The sequence below is a fragment of the Coffea arabica genome, chromosome 6e (assembly GCF_036785885.1).
Source record: "Coffea arabica cultivar ET-39 chromosome 6e, Coffea Arabica ET-39 HiFi, whole genome shotgun sequence".
Classification (NCBI taxonomy): Eukaryota; Viridiplantae; Streptophyta; class Magnoliopsida; order Gentianales; family Rubiaceae; genus Coffea; species Coffea arabica.
Window position 1 is genome coordinate 58,676,784 of NC_092321.1, and position 13,372 is coordinate 58,690,155.

A 13,372-nucleotide genomic window follows, 5' to 3' on the forward strand; every position below is an offset into this window, starting at 1 on the left:
GGATCTAGTTAGTATAAGTTGAAATGTCGAGAACGACATTTTTTCAAGGAGGGGAGTATGAAGCCCTGAAAGATGAAGAAAAGAAAAAATATCTGGTGAATAGTATTCTGAGGGAATCCAGCCGGAAATCCGGCCAGTTCTTGGCCGGATTGACAGGGCCATTTGAAAAAAAATTGGAAAACCCACTGCCTTGAATCCAGCCAGCAATCCTGCCGGAAATCCGGCCAGATCTTGGCCGGATTGTAACATGGCACTTTCGGTAGCCAAATTTGACCAGCTGTTTTCCTTCATTCTTATCTTGTTACTTACCTGATATTTCTCTAATTTCTTCACCTTCTTGGGCGGCACTTTGAGGAGCAAAATAAGAGAGAAAGTTCTTCAATTCCTTGTCCAAAACTTGAGATTTCACCGTTAGTTTTGCAATCTATTCCATACAAGTGCTCACTAAGGAGGTTTAAAACTATTGGTGGAGTTGTTTTGGAGGAGGGAGTACTAAGCTACCAATTTTCTTGAGATTTGAAGGTATCTTACTAAGAACTTCCTATCTACTTCAATTGATTGTTAATTGGTGGATTAGAGATGTTAAATATGCTATTTTGTGGAAGATTTCATGATTTTAAGTAGAGTTTGACAAATTTCTGATTTATTAGTGAATTTTCTGATTTTATATAATAATTGTTGGTTGGTCATGGAATGATAGCTTGATATGGTGTCAAATGGAGCCTTTGTGTGTTGGTTGTGGTTGTTTGCGGAAAATTTCAGATTTGTGCGAAAAATTTCAGTTTAGGATTTCGAATTAGGGCTTAATTGCGATTGATTTTGGAGTTCTCTATTGGCTTATATTGAAGGGGCATTGTGGCCTACTTAGATATGTGGTATATCTTATGATTCGTATGTGTAATTGTGGTTATATACAAGGGTTAGTTTAGAAGTGTAATTTCCGTTTACCATGTTTCTGGACTTAACTTGGACTGCAAATTTATCCATGTTTTAGACCGAATCAGCCTTTGCTCAAAACATGAAAGTTGTAGGTATATGAGTTAGCTATCTACCTACGAAATTTCAGATCGATTAGAGTACTATAGCTTATGAAATGACCAAAATACCCTTGATTACCCGTAAGCTCTGTTTCACGGACAGTTTCCATTTTCTCTCTAAGATGTTGATTTTTGTCCATGAAAATGTATGATTTGGCTTTGGAGGTCTTAATAAGAAATGTTGGTATATGTCTTAGTTTCGTAACGCCATAAGATTCGTTTCAATCGGATAAGTGTAACTTCAATTGTGATTAAAATGCCAAAAGATGATAGGAACTTGATGCTTTTAGAATTCCTTTTGTTTGACATGATATATGTGGTCTAGGGCTTGGAATTGAGCAAGGCAATGAGTTATGATGGATGAGATTCATGAGCCGTGGTTGGTGAGTGATTCCCAAACTATTTCCAAAGTTACTTATGAACTGTTTCTTGCACTGTTTACTCGCTTGCATATCATAAGTGCTTGCATGTGGACCATGACATATTTTGGCTCAAATGAGTACTTGGAATAAGTGTGCTTAGAACCAACGTCTCCACCCCTGATTATTTGGAGCAAATGGCTCCCTTGTACTGTTTGACTGACTGGATCCATTTGAGCGTTGGAGTTCTATGTACGATGATTTCACTAACTCACAAGAATAATAAACGTACATTTGATCATTGATTCATAATCTCATTTAAATGCCCTATTGTGAAACTTATTTGATTATTGATTTTATTGGACACTCACTGAGCTTCTAACTCACCCAATAATATATTTTCTCCCCACAGGGCTCAAGGCAAGGGAAGCGCTTGTATTAAGTTTTTCGTGTGACTGGATGGTTCATCTCTTGTATAGTTTGAATTTAGTTGTTCTTGTGTAATAGTTGGGATTGTATGAATGTTTGAAATTGAATGAATGTAGGTATGCGTTCCACACTTATGATATGTAAATTTGTGGAGTATTTGATGTAATATTTGAGATGTGAGTTGTAATTTAATTGAGAAACTGTAGTGAGTGAGTGAGTTCTGACAAGAGTTGGGCAGGCGGTCCGCCGAACCCTTTGGTTCGTCTTAGGGGGAGGTGGGGCTGTCACAAGACTCTAACAGTCACTCGACAATATTGTCCCATAGTTTGACACCCCGTGGGGCCGTGAATTTTGTTCTTGGCGGTGCGGGACAACACAACAGCCACCCGCAGGCTATCTCACCAAAAGGCCTCGTTGAGGTGGGTGAAACCACAACAGACTTATCAAAACAGCCCAGACACCCTCCCTAGCTGATGTGGGAGCATGACACTCCACCCCCCTTAGGGGACCCAACGTCCTCGCTGGCACACCGGGATCGGAAGTCGGCTTTGATACCAACTCTAATAGTCCCTCGACAATATTGTCCCCCAATTTGACATCCCATGGGGCCGTGGATTTTGTTTTTGGCGGTGCTGGACAACACAACAGGTACCCGCAGGCTACCTCACCAAAAGGCCTCGTCAAGGTGGGTGATACCACAACAGACTTATCAAAGCAGTCCAGGCTCTCTCCCTAGCCGATGTGGGATCATTACAAAAATGCTATCATACGAGGCAGGTGGTCGCAATAGCCATCTGCATTAAAAAATATTCTAACTGAGGAACAAATTAGCTTTAACGGCAAAATTAGCTTGTAAATAGGAATCTGAGGAGTGAAGCACAGAAGAATCAAATTGTTATCTCACTCATTACAAAATATGGTCTTGTCATATCACTAGCTGCCGTGCACTAAAATGCAACCAAGTTACTAATGTTAGCGTAATGCTCAGAATTGGAAGTTGATGGACTAATACATTTACAACTCTGCAACCTTGAAGATATCCAGTACATGCATTAGACGACGGCATAATCTTGGATTGAGAATGAGAGCTTCCAACATTGCGATATATCTCGTCACTTCCTGTTTCAAGGCAAGCAAACCAAACTCATCACCTAATTACGCTTTTGGTCATATATAAGAGAAAAGACAGTTTTTGGTTTCCTAGATTCTCAGTTGAAGTTAATATTTGGCTTCAATTCTACAAATGTGGTTATGATATCCCCTGTTCATTTGGATAGAAAATACAAACTAAACTAACAACGGGGGACTTTCAGATTAACTGTTTCAAGGTTCTTTCAATTCCATCCTTAGAGTATAAGAAAGATGAACAAGAAATCTCTTGCTCTGCTAATAAACAAATCTGCAATTTCTTGCATCTTGGTGCTTATCCAAAACACATAACTCATAACTAAGTTTATTCTTTACAATTTAATGGAGAAATTTACATGATCACAAAGAAAATGAAGCATGCATTGAATACTGATCGGGGGAAATGGTTGTACCTTTTTCAAGATACCCATTGTCGTACGAGAATGGAGCAAAAAATGACTAGTAAGATAGTACATTTCTGCTTTTTGATTAGCATCAAGTTGTAAGAATCAAAATTCCAATCAAAAGCAGATTGAGTAGCAAAACGATCCCACTTAATTCAACAAGAAAAAATGACGGTAGCAGAAGCAATTTTGAATAGTTCAGGTCAGGGCAGTGCCTTACTTTGGAATGAGGCAGAGACAACAGTAGCACATGAATATGTGAAGTAGGAGTTGAGGAGGGATTCTTCTGGTGAATGCCAAAAAAGTCTTCACGTACGGCAGTGAAAGATGATGAAGGATGAGTTACTTTAGAGTTTAAACCATGTAACCTAAAGCCATTTATGGAAGCAACACTACTACCATATGGTCCCAAATACTATTGAATGAGTAAAGTAAAACCGGCTTATATGTAAAGACGTAGAATGCTACTGCATGCTCTTCCAGTAATACTTCAAGAATCAGCGTTCCAAGCTGTGATATAGAAGATACGGTTGATTGCATTACAAGCAAGAGCAACTTAATGAATGGCTTCGACTCTCTTGTGATCTTCTGAAAGTTAGCAAACTGCTCAAAACATGACATGAAGGTTTGAAATTGCTCGTTAATGGCACGAACATATGCGGTCAGAAATCAGAGGCTCACCAGTTTGGAGGACTCACGTCCATGTCTCATGCCAACCTCAATACAATCTATCACTTCTTTCTTGAGAATCTATCAGACGATTCTGGCATCTCTAGCCTTTGAAATTGAAAGAAATAGTTTGCAGTTGGAATCAGATGAATATACAGGTTGTAGTTGTCTCATATACTGATGTACCTGGCATAGGAGTTCAACAACAGGTAGGACACATTCTCGAATATCCTCACATATTTCTTCTGGCACTCTCGTATGAAAAAATGCTATCATACAAGGCAGGTGGTCGCAATAGCCATCTGCATTAAAAAATATTCTAATGTAGACACCAAATTTTTAAATAATTTGTATGTTGCATCTAATTCATGATTTTGTTTTAGATTGTCTGCATTTTAGTTGTTACCTTTTTATTTGTCTTTTATTTGCTAATTATTTGTCATATTAATTTTGTTCACGTTTTAGTTTTAGTTTTAGTTTTAAGTTTTAACGTAAAATTTGTGAAAAAAGAAAAGAAAAGAAAAGAGGAAATTGATGAAAAATGGAAAATTGTGCTTTGTGGATTCTAGTTTATTTAGATTTAGTTTCTATTCAATAAATCAAAAAAAAAAAAAAAAAAAAATCACAATTCTATTTCTGCCGGTTCCATTTTCCACTTCTCAACCTAGCACCTTCCATTGTTATTGCCGACTCCACTCCACTCCACTCCACTCCCAATACCTCAATATATACATCCCACTACGCTATATCATTGCCAGTTCACTACAATCATTATCACTCACCATAACATTTTTATTTTCAATTGTTCCTATGCCGGGAGCTGTGAAGTGATCAGCTTCTTTGGAAATAACGACGAGAGAGAGAGAGGTGAGGACTTAGCTTATCTTCCAGCCTCACTTCAAGACCAACCGAGAGAGGGAGAGAGAGAACCGAGAGTCAAACTTCCTCCAATCCAGCCGCAAGTTTGAGCCAGGGAGAGGGAGAGTTGCGGACTGCAATTCTGGACAGCCGAGAGTGGAGGATTTGCAGCTGCTAGTCGTGTGTTTTAGGCTTCAAGCTAAGGTAATTTCTGAACTTAGATGAGTTGTTTATGGGTTGATGAAGCTGACTATAAGCATGCATGTGGGATTGTGTGGTTAGATGATAGGTTAAATCATAGAAAAATCTGTTTGAGAAGGAAGTGAAGCTGCCGAGAGCTTGAGCTGGAAGTTTCGGTTTTTAATTTGCTAGCTGTGATGATCTGAGCTTAATTTTGGACTCAACCTGATAGATAGTTTCTTATTTGATGTTGCATGTGAACTACGTGGCCTGAATTTCGGTTGCATGGCTGGAAATTTTAATGGAAGTTGATGGATTGCTGAAACAATTTTTCCAGTTTAGCCGTTGAAGTTGTTTTGGAAATTGCATGGGTATTTTAGCATGAAATTTGCTGGAAAGTGGTTGATTTTCACTTGGTTAGGTGTTTGACTAATTAAAATTAGATGATTAAGCTTTGCAGGAAGTTTATTGGTCCGGCTAAGCAAAAAAAAAAAAAAAAAAATGAAATAGTGAACGGCTACATGCAAGTTCATCCAAGGATGGCGAACAGAATTTCTGGATTTGTGGATGTTTATAGTTGCTGTCCGAACTTGATCTGAACTAGAAATGATAGTAATTTCATTAAGTAGCCTTGCATGTTAGTTTTGGGTACTTAACACAATGATTTAACCGAGGTAAATTCGGATTCATGCCCAAGTACTTGCTGGAAAATGCATTTCAACTTGCCAAATCAGTTTTATATGTTCCAGATTTTTCAACTTGCTGAACGTATTTTATTTGTATTTGCACTGGATTTTGCTCAGTTTTTTTTTTCTATTTGTTTGGATGATGGTTTGCTGCCTAGTTTAAAGCCTTGTGTTTGGATTTGATTGTGTTTGAAAGCTGGATTTTGTAAAGTGCCGAATTGCAGAAAGCTTGCTGCGTTTTTTTTCTGTTTCATTCTTGTGCTGTTTAGTTTTCTTTCTACCTTTGATGATTAGCTCCATTTTCTTGTTTCAATGCTACAATGAAGTTACAAGTTTAGTTGGTGATTGGTAGTTAAAACTCTGATATATGGTGAACACATTTGTATGTTGAAATGCAAGAAAAGCTGCGGCTGAAGGTGCACAAAGCCAGATTTGCTTCTTTTATTATTGATGGATAATGAATTTCCTTCCTTTGTTGATGATCAAAACCAGATTTGCCATCTTAATCTTGCACCCAAAATTTCATGTTTTAAATTGGGTCAATAATTTCTGGGTTGATGAATTTGTTTGCATGATAAAAATGCGAAAGATTGCGGCTGGAAATTGCTGCTGCACTTTGTTTTTTTTAGCAGTCACCGAACTATATTTTGCTTGTTTGAGCATGTTAAATGGTTTATGTCTTGGGGTATACTAGTGGGTAACATGCGATATTTGCCTCATTATGTTTTGATTTGAGCTCATGGATGGTCTGTACAAAGAGTAAGCTACAAATTTGCAGCAGATTATAAGAAAGTTTTTTTTTTCATTTTTCTTCGCATGAGAGGCTGCCAGAATTTGTATTTGGAGTTGTTGGCCTGTTGAGTTACGCTTGTCTTTGATTTAATGTTGAAGCTTGGATCGATTGGCTGAATTTTTAATTGTGCTAGGAGTGCATTTGAGCAACTCGGTAATGCAGCAATTCACCAAAACTGGTTTAGTTGTCTACCTTGCTAGTTTTCAGTTTTTGCAGCATGAAATAGGAAGAACAAGTCAAAGTTGCTGGATTTTGTTTTAGCATTTGAATATTCTTGTTTTCTGGATTTTTGCGTTCCGAAGAGGGGGAAGAATGTTTGATCTCCTTACAAGTTTTTTTGTTTGTTGGATTGTGTTTGCATGGTAGAATGGAAAGAAGCCACGGCTGGAAATGAAATTTGTTGCAGAGAAAGTTTCTTCTACGTGATTGCATGGCTTTTGCATGAAAATGACTTTCAAAAATCGCACTCCAACCCCTTGGCTTCCATCTAATGCTTCCATGGCCCAATTAATTGGAAACTTAATTAATTTTGTCCTCCTAACATGCCATTTCCTCTTTAATACATCTTGATTTGTTTTGGGTAGATACTTAAGGGATTGTAGAATGAATTTGAAGGGTCTAATAATTTCTTTTTCCTAGACTTGTAGTTAATTTGATTTTTTTTGGATTCTTTGGCATTTGGTTGTTTAGCTACTAGTAAATTGCTCCTCGTTTACCTTTTTGTGAATTTTCTAGTTTGATTTGGTAAGTTTCACCTTAGATTCTTAATTTTATTTTATGTTTTTTTAGTTCCTTAGTGTTTATAATAGTAATAAATTGGCCCTTTAGACCTCTTTAATTTTTTTCCAATTGGGTTTTTGTTTGTCTTAATTGGTTAAGTACGAGTAGTTTACTTTCCTTGGAATGCTTCGAGTGATTCAATTTGACGGTTGTTTCCATTTTCTTTTAATTTTTCTCAATTAAAGTGGTACCTTGACCTTTTTATTGTTTTGAAGCCATTTTTCTTTCATTTGGTCACCATTCAAAGGGGGCGGTATATTTTCTTTTATCCCTTTTTGTATCTCTTCTATGTGATCCAACGTGTTACGTGGAAATTACATGACTATTTGCTTTCATTGCCTTTCTTTAGTTCTTTCATTTCATTTACTTTTGCTTTTATTTAAGTTCTTCTTTATGGGGTATGTGTACACCTCTTGGCTTGTAATAGATAGGGCTTGGAGGAGCATTCAATGAAGACCTATCGAAGACGTGTGCCTAGCTAGCAAATGTAATAGTTAGGGCTTTAATTGCCTATGTGTTATGTGTTACTTGCTTTAATTAGGTTCTTGCATCTAGTTGAGCATGCTAAGTGTTATGTGCTATGTGTTTATAAGTGTTTGGCATGTCTACTCGCTTTCCATGGTCATGAATGAATGTGATGGACGAATGTACGTTTCCACTAGTCCAACGCTAGTCGGAATTCATAGAATGGGCTAGTCCAACGCTAGACCCTTAGGGATTTCCCCTCGTTAGTACATGTTTGCATGTTCATTACATGTCATGCATTCTTTTAGTTTTATCATTTTGCATGCCCCTCGACCCCCTTTTCCCTCCATTTTAGGATTTTTGCATTTCATGCTAGTTATAGGGTTCATTTGCTTGAGAGTCCCCTTAAATATGGGATATAGACGAGTGTGGCTTTTTCTAAGCCTTAGCACGCTTGTATTCCCTCTATAAAAGGGTAAATTGAGTCACGATTTAGGTCTCCCCGTACCCAATATGCATGCGTTCCCTAGGCTCATGCATTCTAAATCCACTCTATCATTACACTTTCACTTTTCATTCCATTTGCACACATACACCTTTTATCCCTTCACTTGCACACGAACACTTTTGTTCCATTTTGCACACGTGCACCTTTATGTTTCTTCACTTGCACACGAACACTTTTATCATCACTTGCACACATGCACTTCATATTATCATTTCACATACCGTACCTTGCCCACTCACGTGCACATTTTCCTTTACATATTTATTGTTTTTTTATTACTTTTTCAAAACTCATGTCCTCACATTGCATACATGCATTCCATTCATTTGCATCCCACTCGCATTATTCGTGACTTCTTCAAAGGATCGTCATTGGGCTTCACAATTAATGTGATTGGCACCACTCAACCTTTGAAGAGAAATTTCCCCCAATACCCCTAGGTCTAGGGTTTGCATTCATGTAGTACATCCAAATGTAATAAATTCTTTGATTAAAACAAGAAAATCTTTGATTAAATCAAGCAACTAGCCTTGGCTAGGTCGAAGGGGTGCCTTGGATTTTATCCTTGCCTTCCCCTTCGTCAAATGTGACTCCCGAACCTTTTTCGTTGGTTTACGTGGACTAGGAGTCGTTTAAAAGGGGTTTCTTACTACTTTTTCCTATTTTTCTTTAAAAATTCATTTTTAGGTGACTTGGTACACCTTAACTCATTACCAAGTGGCGACTCCGATTTTTTATTTCAAAAAACCCTTTTTAAACTATAATTTTGGGTCAAATCGTCGCATTCTCAAACCCCCATTTAGACCCATTTTTCTTTTAAATCACAATTCATTTTCCAAATCACAAATTGAATCAAAAAATACATTTTTAAACCATTTATTTATTTTATCAAAAAATGGGGCGCGACAGTTGGCGACTCCACTGGGGACATTCGAGAGTCCGAGCAATTTTGATTTAATCAATCTTTTTCTTCTTTTAATCTTTTCATATATCACATTTGGGTGTTTAGGATTGCATTTTTCCTTTTATTAGGATTTTTGCATTTCACGCGTATCCAACTACTCCCTCACTCACGAATGTATGATTGGTTGATTGGATGTATGTTTACTTGCTTACCTCGCGCTCGCATTGCATTTGGGGGGGTGTGTCACCTTAGAGCCTCGCGTTGGTTCTTGATCCCTCCCCTCCAAACGAGCACTAGCATACGCGCATACGCTTTAATTATTTTTACCCTTCATTTATTTTTCTTTTAGTGGCTTGTCACGCCACTCCACCCTATTAGGATTTTAGGCGACCCACTTGGACATGTGATCGTATCACGACGTGTGCGTAGCATGATCCGAGGGGTCACTCGATCTTCCGCTTTAAACTTTAGGTTGATAACCTATTAGTTTTTAGTCGAAGGTTGAGGATTTTTTTTAGATTTGCCCAGACGGGTAGCCGTAACACGACGTGTGCGTAGCAACGCCTGGGGAATCGCTCGAGCCACCGACAAGGAACCTTGGGAGTGATGACCCTTGGTTTCCAAGTCTGAAGGCTCGGGGACCTATGACTTATTGAGTCTAGATGCATTAGTGAACCCTAACCTCATGCATCCATTTTAGCTTGCCTAGGGTAGAGTCGACCTTACCCTATTAGGGACACTATTCACGAGGGGAGGGGTCCAACCCCTTTCTTCTTTTTATTGCTTTATTCCCTTGTGTTGATTTCGTTGTTACAATGTGTTATGTGTATTTATCGGACTGAGCTAACTTTTCTTGGTTTTGTGCCCCCATTGCATTCACAAACATTAGCAAATAAGAGGTCTGGCATGATCCTCTTTTAGGACCTACCCTTATAGATAGGCTATTGCACGTTTAGAAATTTCGGTATATTTTGTTCATAAATTAATGTCATACCATTTTAGGCTTACCCTGGCAAACAAAGGGCTCCTTAGGTCACGTCTCATTTCAAATCGCATTTTTCCCTGCTTTGATAAGAATGGCATCATGCATAAGCCTTAGAAAGGGAATGCCACTTAGGGAATCCCGCATTAGGGACAAGCCAACCTAAATCCCATGGGTATTTAACTCAATTTTTGGGATTTGCACGTTTAAATTCCTGTTAACCAGAGAAATGGGACCTGTAGGTAAGGTATTTAACTCCGGTTTTGGTTTCTAGATGGAGAGCCCTCGCCGAGTGCAACAGATGTTAGTAGTGCCGCCGGAGGTACAAAGATGGCCCACGTTACTCTCACCCAATGAGGTTAACCAAATAGCCGATCGATTAGGACACATCGGGGATTTCAAGGACATTAAGTCCGATGGATATTTGGTAGAAGCTTTGGTGCATCTATGGGACCCCATTTGTTCTGCTTTTAGACTTGGAAAAAGGGAGATGACCATAACAATTGAGGAAATCGCTGGATTTCTCAATTTGCCGATTCAAGGAACTGCCGTGGTATTGCCGCTAGTATCTAACAAAGCTGAATTTTGCCGTTTCACTGGGTTAAAGGAATCAGTACTACAAGGGGCAGACCAAAATATAGAGGCGAAGTTCTTATTTGATCGATTTGCGCTAAGAGATGGTTTTGAGAGGCATCAAGGGGATTTCTCGTTTACTTCCAAGGAAACGTGGGATCGAAAGAGAGTCTGGGTATACGGTTTAGTCATGACGGGAACCTACTTTTTTCCTAGGAAAGACAAAAAGATAGCCTTCAAGCTCACTAGAATCCTGTATGACTTGTTTCTCGGAATTAATGATAGGCCGTGTTCCATTATTCCTACCATTTTGGCCGACATCTTCATAGCCTGCACTACCTGTCAGAAAGGGAAAAAGTTCTTTTGTGGTTCAAATTTGATCTTACATATATGGGGAATGGAGCATTTCATGAGACGATCGGCTATTTCATCGAGTCTACCAATGTCCGCATACAACTGGATAACCACGCATCACAAGAGAATTAACAGAGACAATCTGCCGTGTAATGCATCTGAGTTTGTGGATTTCTTGAAGAACGTGACCGATCAAAATATTAGATGGGTGTTGGATTGGACCGATTGTACTAAACCCGTTCTTCGCACTCAGGCATCCGAATTCATTCTCCTACTGGGTACTCAAGGGATTACCGCGTACGCCCCAAAAAGGTTTCTCAGACAATTAGGGCGTGTCCAAGAAATACCACCCGTAATTGACATGAGCGAAGTCACCATTATTTTTAACTGGGGAATGTGTCCAAATCAAATCCCTATGAAAGATCGGATTATTGACGCCTGGGTGACGCTATCCGATGACGTGAGTTTTAGATACATCCCGGAGCTCAAGCAGAAGGGTTTGACGACTTCACAATACGAAGACTGGGTAGGAGGATCCGCTGCGCAAGAAATTCAAGATGAGCCAGCTGAGGAGGTGAAAAGGTTAAAGGCCATTGTCGAAGCAAAAGATAGGGAAATTCTGCAGTTAAGTAAGTCTGCCGAAGCATACAAAGGGATGGCCGAGCAAAACAAGCAATTGTATGAAAATGAACAAGGAAAGCGTCAAGAGCTGAAAAGGAAATGTGCAGAATTATATGACCAAACTGAATGTGTTAGAATTTCATATGCTAGGGAAACAAAGGACTCTGTATTAGATAGGTTCAGAAGTTTTGGTAATCTTGTACGGAATCGTCTTCGTGACATGATGTAAATATTGGCAAGTTTATCAATGAAAATGACTTTTCTTTTGCTCTTATTTTGGATTATTGTCAAAAACAGGTTTGTATTACGGGTCCCATTTCGAAGGTGTTGCATCATGCTAGGCCTACCCTTGGCACAAAAAGGGCCCCCCAAATAAGACATGCATCCGAATTGTTTGAATAATTACTAACTCATGTCTTTTTCTTTTTTCTCTTTTTTTGAATAAATTGCAGAAATTCAGTAATCATTGATTTATCTAAAGAAGTCTTTTGCATTCTCAGGTAAATTTCAAAATAGCTTTTCGGAAAAGCCCCATTATTACGCGATCCCGAAGTAAAGCCCAAAGGAATCGTGTAGACATGAGTACTCAACCAGAATCATCTGATAAGGCCGTCGCAACTACCCAGCCGGAAGCTGCAAGTCCTGGGGTTCAGTTGACAGAGTTACTCACAAAATTTGGGGAAATGGCATCGGAAATGGCCGCTCAGAAGAAGTTGATTGATGAGCTCGTTAGTAGCGGAGTGCAACCTGAACCTGTACCCGCCACACAAACACAATCCGAACCATTTGTTATTCCTCCATTTCAAACTACGTTTGAGGGAACTGTAAACCCGCAATATGCTTTTACTCAAAATCCTCCTTTCTACCCTCCTTATGGTCAAGGATTTCAGCCTCAAGACAATCCGACCCTGCATTTGAACCCACCAGTTTTTTATCAGACTACCGCGGAGCCCGTGGTGCCGGAGCACACTTTTCAAAATAAGCCAGAAATGGGAGAGTCGTCTGCCCAGATTGATATGAAGTTACTTAAACGCTTGGATCGTTTTGATGAATTTATTCGGAAAAGCCAAGGTTTAAGCAAACAAGGGGTGTTGGATTATGATGATTTGTGCCTATTTCCGAACGTACAACTACCGGTGGGGTTCAAGACCCCTAAGTTCAACAAATATGATGGAACGGGTAACCCTAAGACGCACCTGCGTTTGTTTGCTAACAAGTTGGGCAAGCCAGTGGATGACGAGAATTTGCCGTTGAGATTATTTCCAGAAAGCTTAGAAGGGGATGCTCTCGATTGGTATTCCAACCTAAAGCCAGAGGAAGTGAAGACCTGGCTCGATCTGTCCAATGCCTTCATCAGACAATATGAGTATAACTGTGAGCTGGCACCAACCCGAACTACTTTGGAAGGAACGAAGAGGCGACCATCTGAAGATCATAAGACATATGCCAAGAGATGGAGAAAGATAGCTGCGAAAGTGGAGCCTCCGATGACCGAGGATGAAATTATTCGCACATTCATAAAGGCGCATGATCCTCCATATTTCGAAGAAATTTTCCGTATGACTGGTTGTTCATTTGCTGCCATTGTGAATAAATTGGAAGAGTTTGATGACTTTGTAAGAGCCGGGAAAATTGTCAACGT